The 12,928-nt window shown below is 37.5% G+C and overlaps 1 protein-coding gene across 23 annotated transcripts in view; it reads left to right on the forward strand.

The window, feature by feature from the left end:
- DST (dystonin) overlaps positions 1-12,928 on the forward strand; it is a 497,116-nt gene that overhangs the window by 209,153 nt on the left and 275,035 nt on the right. The window lies entirely within an intron of this gene.

A 12,928-nucleotide genomic window follows, 5' to 3' on the forward strand; every position in this document is an offset into this window, starting at 1 on the left:
GGAAAAAATTCCATAGCATTTTAAATGACTGCTTGAATCTGGGACTTCAGCATTAACCCCATATGTTCAAGATGATACCAGTAGTAGAGTCATACCTTTAAAAAAGTATTATACAAATTGAGAGCTTCTCAAAACAAAAATATCACAAGAATGACTGCTCTAAAAAAAAATGTAGGTATCTTTGAAGAAAAATTGGAAGAAAAAAGATGAAAATACAAATTACTGATAATCTTACCACCTATATTTAATTACTAATATTATGTTGGCATATTTCCTTATAATCTTTTTTCCTAAGCATTTCCAAGCATTTTTTCCCTATTGGTGATGTCTGTTTAATCAATGCATAATCTTTTTTTCGTGGCGCTATCATAACTAACTTGATAATTTCTCTATTCTTGGATGTTTAGGTTATTTCATGTTTTTCTAATAGCTAATAATAATAGCTGAAAATATTGACTATTAACAGGCATGACTTTATTTAATGTTAAAATAAATATTTTCTTGTTTTAATCTTCATCTGAAGTTTGGATGTTTTTAGATTCCAGAGCTTGAAGCATGGAGGGTTCAGAGCATGGATTCTGGAGCCAACTGCCTGGGTTTAAATCCCAGGTTCTCCACTTACTTTCTGACCTTGAACAAATTACTTAACTTCTCAATGCTTCTTTTTTCAGTCTGTTACAAAGGAATAATAACCATCTGCTGTTGTGAAAAATGTAAATGCTTGGGACAGGGCCTGGCATATTGTAAGTGCTATATAAATATGAGACATTGTATTCATAGAACACAAAACATTATGAACACTTTTAAAGCTTTTAGTCAGCATTGCCAACTTCTGGAAAGGTTTTATCAGTGGAGTCTTCCATCAGTGCTATATCAGGGTGACTATTTTTCCCACACAGAATTAGCTATTAGCAAAACTTCCTCAGTATGTGTCTGATGTTATTGGCACATCATCATTCAGTCTTTCTTCTTTTTTTTTGTTTCACTGAATAGAAAAGTCTTCTGCCAGACGGTCTTTCTTCTTTATTCTGCTAGCCCTGATTTTTGTTAGGTAATTTATCTACTCATTAATAAAAGTGTAGAAACAAAGAGAAATGCATTTCCTCTTCTTTTGCACCTTTTCTTTCTTTCTTTTTTGCCTTAGGGACTAGAAGGTGACCATGTTACTTTCTCATGAAGATAGATAGGAGGGGCTGTGGAATTTGAAAGTCTGAGACCACTGTTCTCATGGTAGATAATAAAGAAGTGTAGAGTATTTTTAAAATGTCTGTAAGGAGATCTGAGAAGAGTGTCTACTTCTTCAAAGTTTGCCTTTGGTTTCCAGGAAAAGCAAGTGGACAAGGCAAGAGTTTGCTAGAAAGTTGAGGCATGGAGATGGTCAACCCAAGCTGATATTTTCTAGTGGGCTAAGCTGGGGGAAGTTCTTTTCTCTTCTGACTACAACCAGAGCTACTTTATCTCTGTCTGTTTTACATGTTGTGTTTTGGGTAAGTATTCACTGGGAGAATGAGTCCCTATCAAAAACAGGTTTGAAAATCTTTTCCCCAAGAGGAAATACACCTCATAGAGAAGCCTGCGGGCACTCCAGACACTTAACATTTAATGTGTGCTTTTCCTCTTGCTCATCTGTGCTCCTGGGTGTGACTGCAGCGAGAGGGCCGCAGTGATGGAGGTGGTAGCAGCAGAGCCCTTCTGGGATGGTGTTGGGTTACCTGGAGTGTGGTTCCTAAAGCCTGCTGGGGCATGCATGGTGATCCTGTAACTAAAGCACTTGTCTACACCAGCTGTAAACTACACTTAAATAAGAAACTTAAAGTGGGAGGCCATGTAATTATGAACAGACCCAGAATGAAAATTTTTTTCCAGTGGTTCAGGACAGTTGTCTTCGGTGTTCCCCACCTGTTTATTCCTGCTGCTGACTCACTCTGTGACTGGCCCTTTTCTATTACAGGAGTGAAAAGTGTTACGCATTCGAATCATACCTGTAATTTCCATTGCCTTAAAAAGTGTGGCCTCCCAACCTGAGAAAATGCTTTTAAACTCCCTGGTCAAATTAAAGAGACCAGTGATATGAAAGTAGTTACTAAGAATTCTAGATCACCCTTTTTCATGAAAAATGGAACTTCTATGTAAGTATTAGGCCATGTATTAAGGTATATCTGATTTTATTCCTTAGGCCATATTCGTGGTACCAGTCAATACTTATCAAGAAAGACTCTGATTATATTCAGGGTAAACAGAATTAGAGCATTCCACTGTATAGTAATGTATAGTGTCAGAGGAAGACAAGAACTCCCAAGCTCTTATCTTTTTATTTTTTCGAGACAGAGTCTTGCTCTGTCACCCAGGCTGGCATGCAGTGTCACCCAGACTAGAGTGCAGTGGCCTGATCTTGGCTCACTGCAACCTCCGCCTCCTGGGTTCAAGCGATTCTCCTGCCTCAGTCTCCCACATAGGTGGGACTACAGGCGCATGCCACCACGCCTGGCTAATTTTTTGTATTTTTGATAGACACAGGGTTCACATGTTGGCCAGGCTGGTCTCAAGACCTGAGGTGATCTGTCCGCCTTAGCTTCCCAAAGAGCTAAGATTACAGGTGTGAGCCACTGTGCCTGGCTTAAGCTCTTATTTTGACCTTGATTGATTTATACTGTCACCTTGAGAAGAATGCAAATTTCTCTGTACCTTTTTAAATTTACAATATAGGGGACTTTTATGCAGTTTATTTAGTGAAGGGCTTGATTCCTTAACAGCCAAGGACATTTTATTTTGGTTTTTCTTTTTCTGGAATTGGTATAGTAGGAAATCACATCTGTTTATCTTATGTTCTGTTCCAGTTCCTTCATGTTGGATGCTATATGCGTTTGATTCACTCTTACCTTTTAATTCTGTGTAGTGGAAAGGCTATTAGAATATCTGGGCCAAATTCCAGCTCTGCTGTTTCCTTGCATACAGAAACCTTGGGCTAGATTATATTCTTTGAAATTTAGTTTAAAAAAATCAGTAAGAAGGGGATGATGATCCATAAATGCATCAGTAAGAGTGTTGTGAGATGTTGTGAAATTCTGTAGTGCATAGTGTTATGACTTTGATGTTTATTGCAGGTGCTTGATATGAATTTGCTGATTTAATTACAGTGACTAGGAAGCCAGTATATTTCTTGAGTGCCTACTACATTATCTATATTATATATTATCACATTTGGTGCTTATAACAATACTGTGTGAATATGATTCTATTTTATAGATGAGAAAACTTGACTTGCACGGAAGTTAAATCATTTTCCCAAGCTGAAATTGCTAGCCAGTGTTGATGCTCATATTTGAACTCAGGTTTATGCAGATTCCTTGCCTCCTACTGATTCCTAAGTCTTGTTTTTTGTCCTTACCATAGCTGCCTACCAAAGTCTACCAAATACAGTCTAGTGAAACCACATACAGGGTATGCAACCATATACAACCATAACCATATATGCAACCATATACAGGAATATATTTTCTTTAATATTTTGAAGTCTAAAGGCACCTACTTATTTAATGAACTTATGTAGGCATATGTTGTCCAGGTAGGCTATTGGTTGGGACAGAAAATAGCATAAAGGTAAGAAAAAGGATTCTCTCAGAAACCAGTAAGTCATAAAATTTCAAAGAAACCTGAAAAACTATATGTATTCCCTGTAATTTGTTGACTATATTTTTATCTGAGTTGCTAGAGGTCCTGTTTTGATAAATTTTGAAGGTATCTTGTATGAATTTGATTTTTAAGGTGAACTGTTCTTCTTTCCTTACATATATGTAGCAGTTTTAATTATAAAAGTTTTCAGAACTGAAGATTTTAAATCCCAAAATTACTTAAGGTCTTCATCATATAATGGATTTACCTTACATATAAGTAATGTAGAAATGATGCTTATTTAATTTATTTCTATCAAGTTACATATCTGTATGCTTTGGGGAATATTCTTATTTAGATCTCTGGATCTAGAAAGAAAGGCTGATAGTTTTCTTAAGGTTAGCATGTTACAGATTAAGAGTCGCAGATGCTTTCTGTCCTTAAACAATGACTCAGATCAGAAGTTAGATTATATATAATACTTAAATGTCGTAGCAGTATAACTATAATTAGAAGTCTCTTTATGTTCACATGTTTTTAGGATGCTCAGGTTGAAGAAGGTAGATTCTAGGAGTTTTATATTCAATTCTTAGCCAATTGTGAGACTAGATACCAGTAAATTCCTTATCAGAGCAGAACCTGATCCTCTAGATCCCAGCCAACAACACTATTGAACCTCAGCTGCTCAGGGACTGCACTGACAGGAAGGCAGGGATCTGATGATTGGGAGAGCAGGTAGTGGCCGAGGAGGAGATACACAACAAAGCATAGCATTTGTATAGAGAGATTTATATATAGTTTACATCTCAGCTTACCTCGCACATTCTACCATTCTACTCTTGTGTTATGTCTGGATTCATGACAAATGCTGACAAAACCATTTGTTTTGTTCTGTGGCAATTAAACTTTGAACAAGTAAGACTCTTCATGCAGTATAATTTCTGACTGTATTCTCAGTAACTGATTCTCCTTTCAGAGACTTCCTGTGGCCTCGCTATTTTGTATCTCAGATTGGGCAGCCATCCTCTGAAAAAGGTATCACCAGTTATACCTACACCTGTGCTCCCCAACTCTCACCCCTCCCTTTTCTTCTCCCCTCTGCCTTCCCTCCTGCAGCCATGAGCCTAAGAGCAAGTCCAGTCCCACCTGAAGTGCTTAACTCTGTCTTCAGATCAGAATGGGGTACTCTGGTCTGTGTTTCAGAATTTCTTCTATATCTTCCATAAAGTCCACCAGAATATGTAATACATAAATGAGAAAAATAACTTGAAACACATTTTCCCCTCACAGTTATTATTAACAGTAACAAATAAATAAACCCTCTTTGTAACAGGCACTCAATCTAGAAATATGTAGAATGAAATATGAAAGACACCATCTATCAACCCCTCTCCTTACAGCTTCCTTTCTCTTCTATTGATGAAACTGCTCTTCCTCATCATATACACCTTTTACATATAGTTATTATTTTTCATTTTTTCACTTATTTTGGAAACCTCTTTTATGTTACTATGTGCGTATTTTCCTTTATTAAAATTTTATAGGATAAGTGAAAGGTGAGCTATCATTCATTCATGTCGTCTCTTGATGACTGATATTTAAATTGTTTCAAATATTTTGCTATAGTCATCATCTTTGTATGCTAATCATAAGCAAGTATTTGCTTCCTGCAAGTAGAGTTATTGGTTCAGAAAGTATATGCATTTTAAGTTGTAATGGACACTACTAAATTGCCCTGAAAAAAGTGTTTGTGGCCGGGCATGGTGGCTCATGCCTCTTATCCCAGCACTTTGGGAAGCCAAGGCAAAAAGATTGTTTGAAGCCAGGAGTTGGAGACCAGTCTGGACAAAAAAGGGAGATCCTATCTCTAAGAAACATTTTAAAAATTAGCTGGGCATGGTGGGTTGAGCCTGTAGATCCAGCTACTTCGGAGGCTGAGGTAAGTGGATCACTTGAGTCCAGGAGGTTGAATCTGCAGTGAGCTATGATCATGCTGCTGTACTCTAGCTGGATGACAGAATGAAACCCTGTCTGGCTGGAAAAAAAAAAGTCTTCACCATTTTACACACCCACATTACAGTAGCTTGGGACTACCCATTTCTTGGCATTCAGCATTATCATTCTTACAAATTTATGCTGATAAGAAATCATTTTATCTGCATTTCCTGATTACAAAGATGCTTTAGTATTACTCCATATTTATATTGGCCATTTGCATTTCTTCTATGAACTGTATGCTCACATCATTTGTAATTTAGGAGGAGCTGTTCTTTTTTCTTTCTAATTAAGAGGAGTTACTACTCTATTTGGCTATTCTTGATGTATATTATATATATAACAGGTATTTTCTTCTAGTGAGTTTTTAAACTTTGTCTGCATTGTCTGCTGTTGTATCAGTGGTCTGTTAAATTTGATAGTTTTATTTGTTTAGTTTTTTTTTTTTTGGTTCACAACTTGTTTTGAAATATTCTTCCCACCAAACTATTTTAAAATCATTATTTTCTATATTTTTAAATGGTTTTGTTTTAAAAATTGTCTTATTTCTAGTATTATATAATTTCTTCATGTACTGCCAGGTAGTATAAATCCAAAGATTTTACTGTAGCTCTGTGTTGGACTTGTTATTTCCATACTTCTCTGGAAATGTGCAAGAAGAAAGCTTTTCACAAGCAGCACCTTACAGTATTTCTTTGTACATGCAGCAACATGAGAATTTTCTGTTGCCAAAACAGAGGCAGACAATATTTATGATTGTGAGATCAACTGTAAGCCTTATGTATATGGGATTTTGCAGTCGTGGCTAAGCTAAGAAATTACTGGGAAATAACAGCATTTGTATACTTTCACCCATGGAGTCCTAAAGTATTTTGCAAGCTTTTTCTTAATGATGAATAATTTCATGTGATATCATTGGTAGAATTTTCCTGCTAAGAACCTTCCTTTTAACAAAAGTAGAGTGGAGGGGTGAGTGGATGGGGAGTAGGCTGTGGCTAAGGCTCAGGGTTATTAAATAGCTTCCTCTAAGTTTGTCCTCACACAGAGGTGTCACAGACCAGTGGATGAAAGTTGGACTGACTAGAACATGAACTTCAGTTGTAGGTCTATAAAATAGAAATAAACCATAATGATGTTTCTATGGGGAATGAGTATTTGGTAAAATGTTTCAATTAAAATGAGAGTGGGAACTTTTTCCTGTTACCCATTTCAATGTGTGGCAGCTACAACCTCCAGTCACCAAGTAATGTTGACTGAGATTTCTGTGGTTGAAGATCAAGTCAGGTAGGCAAGGGAGGTGTCACTCACTAAAGTGAAGCAGTGCTGTCAGCTGATGATTGGGTGTGAGTTGATAGCTCACAGGTGGTTTGAGATGGGATTCTGCAGGGGATTGGGTGGTGATGTGCAGCGTCTTTGATTTGTTCTCAGCCAGCTCCCTTTTTACCAGCTATCCATTGTTCATCTTTTTCAGGAACTAATCTTTTCAATGATCCCAACTATTCCATCCTTCTTTCTTCTGTAATACCAACAATCTTATAGCTGTTCACTTGCAACATTTTTACTGTATTGTACCACAAAGCTCTTTCTAAGCAGTGGTAGGGAAACTGATGTCTTTTCTTCTCCCTCCATATTATTTCTACACAGCTTCAACACTTCATGTTTACGTTTTTATTTTTATTTTTTCAGATAGAGCCTTTTGCAAAGTATTTCTCCATCTTTTAAAATTTACATCTGGTTCTTAAACTCAGAAATCTCATCCCTGCCTTAAATTCTGATGTAGCTTCTTGGTAAAGCATTGCTGCTCCCCTCCCTCCACTCTTTTTTTTTTTTTTTTTTTTTTTTTTTTGAGACAGAGTTTCGCTCTTGTTACCCAGGCTGGAGTGCAATGGCGCGATCTCGGCTCACCACAACCTCCGCCTCCTGGGTTCAGGCAATTCTCCTGCCTCAGCCTCCTGAGTAGCTGGGATTACAGGCACGTGCCACCATGCCCAGCTAATTTTTTTTGTATTTTTAGTAGAGACGGGGTTTCACCATGTTGACCAGGATGGTCTCAATCTCTTGACCTCGTGATCCACCTGCCTCGGCCTCCCAAAGTGCTGGGATTACAGGCGTGAGCCACCACGCCCGGCCCTCCCTCCACTCTTTAGAATCATTAAGCTATGGAAGGTAAATTTTATCTTCTGTGGATTCCCACCATTGACAGTTGGGCCAAGCCTTACTTTTTACATTTTTTTTTTTTAACTTTTTTTTTAAAAGTTAGAATTTTAGTTTCCAAGTATGAAATTATGATATTGAGTATGCTTTTACACACTGCATTCCCTGCTCTTGGTAACTTTGTGATCCTGGGCAGGTTGTTTAACCTCTAAGTGCCTCAGTTTCTTCATCTGTAAATGGAGATAATCTCTGTGGGTTGTTATGAGTATAACATATAGCACATGTATGTTATATGTGTGTGTAACTGAGAATAACACCTGGCAAATAATTGTTCTCTAAATGTTTGCTCTTATTATTATAATCCTAGTTTCACTAAAATAGTCTCAGTCTTTCCTGTAGCAGAGGCAAGGGATCTAAAGATAATTGGGAAAGGAGAGATAGGAAGAGAAGGGCTATTTAAGCAGATACTTCGAACTTCTCAGTAGGAACTGGTACAATTTATTCATTTATGGTATATTTAGAATAGGGTTAGAAAATCATATGAAGATATTTCAAAGCATCTTGGCAACTATTAATCCAGCAGTATTGTGGTGGTATGATTGAATGCTGGTTCTCTTTTGCTGAAATAAGTAGTGATCATTTTTGTTGGTTGTTTTGGAGTTAACTGTGAGTACAGTTTCTATTCAGGAAGGTCTATTGGTCTAATGTTTCACACAAACATAGAAATGCCAAAGATAGTTGGTCTTTTGCTTGTTTAGAACAGGGATTCTCATTTCTTGACTTTTCATTATTCATTTATTCATACCTAGAAGTGGAGTGCTCCTAAACTGGAGGCACCCTGCTTTTCCTGCATTATTAGATTAGGGGTCCTATTTGAAGACATAAACGGTTTGGAATCACACTTAAGATCCCACTGTGGCGGTGGAATTTTAGGCTAGATTCTTAATCTCTACAACTTTGATTTTCACAGCTTTGAAGTAAGGACAGTGCAGAATTGTTGTGAAATCCAAATGAAAATTTATCTATAAAGTATACATAAAGAAATGGCCAAGAGTGAGTTACTTCCAGAAGGATGTGTGCCGAGCCTACAAAAGTGATCCTTCCAAATCATATTCCTAGCTCACATATCAGGGATAAGTTAAACAAGTTAGGCTGGATTTTTTTTTTTTTTTTTAAATTGTGAGGGAATTCTGCCTGGGGTGTTAGAAGAGAGAATGTGATGAGTTAGTTCAGCTGTGAAATCTAACATCCTATTGGTTTGGCTCATTGCAAAACATAAAAAGGGAATTAAAACTCTCTTCTTTTAAAAGACTTCTTATGAACAGCTTTAAAATGAAAAAGAGAAATAGACAATTTAGTTTCTTTTTAGTAATAGCTGTATATGTCCTCTGCAAAAATAACAGAGGAGTCTGGCTTTGCTAATGTTTGTTTAAAAGGAGGTGTTGACCAGTTTTCAGCTTGTAAGTAGGAGTGTCTAGTCAGTGTTTTCTTTTCTGCATAGAAAGTTAACAGGACTCTGACACATCAGAGTTTGTACGGAGAGAGATTAGGGAAGTGCCGCACAGATTTCCTGCAGAATGATGGGACAGCTTGTGAAAAATGGTCAAGATTGGAACGCAAAGCTGGTGGGACTGATGTGCTGTATGGGTTAGTAGTATCACGTATAGTATCACTTTCATGTTTTCAGAACTGGGAAGGGAAAGTTGCACTACCTGCTTTGGTTTGCATGGCGATAGTTTTGCTGATTATGGGGCACCTTTCAAAAACCTGTGCTGAAATCAGGACAACTTCTGAGGCTCCCTGAGGAGAACTCCCCCACATTGTTGTCCACAGAATATGTATTTATATAATCTTAATACTTACTGTGTGTGTGGTACTCAGTGAGTTTAGCTTTGTTTGGATTTCACTGAAAACCAGTCAATATAGATTATAATAATCAGTGCTCTTTTTGCATTTATTTGCCCCCCCATTCTGTTATTCTTTGTCTTCAGCAGTGTCACATATTTTCAGCTGTTACACTTTATAAGGGGGATATAAATATATATTTTAATTTAAAATTTAATCTATAAGTGAAATAATTTTCATATAGAGGATTGTTATAAAGGTTCATTCAAAATTATCATTCTGTTGGTTTTATAGAATTGTTTAAAATGACAGGAAAAGCTTCTCGGCCTTTTGGCTAAGATCAGGTGTAAAATGACAGGAAAGATTTTCCCTTTTTGTTGCCATAGCAACATTGCCCTAAATATAAATCTCAGTGTTAGACATCTCTAACTGAAACGAAATAAAGAACCATTATGAGACTTGTAATTGGAAAATTAGATGGTGAAATCTGGAATACTCCCTTTTGAAATAACTCCCTTTTGAAATAATGTGTATGGAAAATAGTGTGATTTAGAAAGTCTTCCCAGACTTAAATTATTCTCTGACTCTAGGCTACTCTCTTGAAGAAAGTTGAAGTCTTTAAAATTCACACGAACTCTTTTCTCAGTACCGTAGCATTGTGGAACCTTCTCATGTTAAAGGGCTTACTTTGGTATTTGAATGGGATTCATTTAAGTTGATTGTGGTTTAAAAGAAAAGGTATAGCCTGTTACTGTTTATAGCCTACACCTTTTCTTTTAAACCATGATCAATTCAGAAAACAGTATCAGAATTTATGAATTCTGTGTGTTATTTAGCTTTAGTCTTTGTATCTTATGTACTTTGGTACAGATAAAAATTCCGAGATATTACCTTAGTAGTACGTACCAAAGACCATGTTATTAGCAGTGCTTTTGAGCCTCTAGCACAACAACAATAATAAGAACACCTCATTGATCAAAAGAATCTTTGTATAGTTATTTAAGTGAATTTATCCTCTGTACTTAGAGGTAAGTTATTTGACTAAATCAGCTTTCTTAACATACCACTTGGGTAAGTAATTAGCCAATTTATCTATAGAATCTGTGTTTTACTTTATGTTCCTTGAACTATAGGACCAGTTTTTATTCACTTAGAAAAAAAGAAATCTATTTTGTTAACCCTTTTGTACCCAAGAGGAAAAGGGTTTATATAATACACATAATACATTAAATTTATTTTGTGACTTGATATGGAGGCTCTCTTCTTGAATTATAAAGATTTTTAATGCATTATTAAAATTTTTTTTCTTGAGGATTTAGCATCAGGGCCTTGGTTGTTAATTAATGGGAATAGCATGGATATTACCTAGGAAGTAATTTTTTTTTTTTTACTGTTTTCTTTTTGCTGGATGCTTAGAAAAGCACTGCTGAAAATGTGGTATGAGTGCTAGACTTTGGCACAGAACTTCCATTGTTTGCAATCACTTGTCCAAAGTTCACATCACATCATGCAGCCAGATTCCCCAGCTCCCTGTCTGTGACTGAGATGTGGTCAGCACTTCCATTTGAAAATGACAGTGTCTTAGGGATAGTGGAAGCAACTCTGTAGGGAATCATAAGAATTGGGTCCTAACCAAGGCTGTCTCAATTTAAATGATTAAGTCAGGGTTTCTTTTTGGTGGAGAAATTCACACATGGCTGGCTTCTGTCTTGCTGTGCTCCTTGCTCTCCTTTAAGCCCTACCTGACTGCCCTGGATGAGGTTGCTTCTTCTCTTTTGTGCTTGCATGCATGGTGAGTGCCATGTACTTCTCTCAGTTGACGTGCTTATCACACTGCCTTCCTGTCAGGTGTCTTCTCCAGGTGATGAGTTTCAGAGACCAAAACCAGTGCTTTCTCTGCAGCCTGTTAGAGGACAGTGTTACAGGACAGGGGTCCAGATTCAGACCCCAAGAGAGGGTTCTTGGATCTCACGCCTGAGAGAATTCAGGGCGAGTCCATAGAGTAAAGTGAAAGCAAGTTTATTAAGAAAGTAGGCTGGGTGCGGTGGCTCATTCCTATAATCCTAGCACTTTGGGAGGCCAAGGCAGGAGGATCACCTGAGGTCAAGAGTTCAATAGCCTGGCTAACATAGCGAAACACTGTCTTTACTAAAAATACAAAACTTAGCTGGATATGGTGGTGCATGCCTGTGATCCCAGCTACTCGGGAGACTGAGGCAGGAGAATTGCTTGAACCTGGGAGGTGGAGGTTGCAGTGAGCCAAGAATAAAGAATGACTACTCCATTGACAGAGCAGCCCTGAGGGCTGCTGATTGCTCATTTTTATGATTATTTCTTGATGATATGCTAAACAAGGGTTGGATTATTCATGCCTCCCCTTGTTAAACCATATAGGGTGACTTCCTGATGTTGCCATGGCATTTGTAAACTGTCGTGGCGCTGGTGGGAGTGTCTTAGTGAGGATAACCAGAGGTCATTCTCATTGCCATCTTGGTTTCGGTGGGTTTTTGCCAGCTTCTTTACTGTAATCTGTTTTATTAGCAAGGTCTTTATGGCCTATATCTTGTGCTGACCTCCTATCTCAACCTGTGACTTAGAATGCCTTCGCCGTCTGAGAATGCAGTGCAGTAGGTCTCAGCGTCCTTTCACCAGCTCCTATTCAAGATGGAGTTGCTGTGGTTCACACCCCTTTGATACCAGCACCACCATGGCACTGGAGTCATTAAATGACCGGATAGATGCTAGGATGAAGAGTGAGTAAATGAGGGAAGTACAGAATCTGCACTTATCGTGAAGAGGGCTAGTACATTGTTTCCATTTCCTTGTTCTTGCTTTACGTACAAATTGGTAATTTAGGTTCATTTGGAACTGTTTAGGAATAGCAAGGTTGAAAGACATTTAAGACACCATTATTGGTTTAAGAGAGGTAGTTGTATATACTATTGTATATATATGTATACAAATAAATCTACATTGTTTTCCTGAGTTGGATTGTCTTTCCTGAAATAAGATTATTTCACACAACGGGCGTCTGTTTGTTGAGCGCATAGAGGCATTGCAGCATAGAAGCACTATGGCATCTAGTACGTGGTAGACAAAGATGAATGAGGTATAGATGATACCCCTAAGGGGCCAACAGAGGAATTAATAAATATTTTGTGGGTAATATTAGTGGTTCACAATTATAATATCATGGCTTTTGACAGCAGTTATAAGCAAAGTGTCTGGGGGTTTTACATTTGGAATCAGGCAAATATAACAATTTTAGGGTCAGGCACAGTGGCTCACATCTGTAATCCCAGCACTCTGGGAGGCCAAGGTG

The sequence above is a fragment of the Aotus nancymaae genome, unplaced genomic scaffold (assembly GCF_030222135.1).
Source record: "Aotus nancymaae isolate 86718 unplaced genomic scaffold, 86718_ANA_hifiasm-v0.15.2.pri h1tg000040l, whole genome shotgun sequence".
NCBI classification, from domain to species: Eukaryota; Metazoa; Chordata; class Mammalia; order Primates; family Aotidae; genus Aotus; species Aotus nancymaae.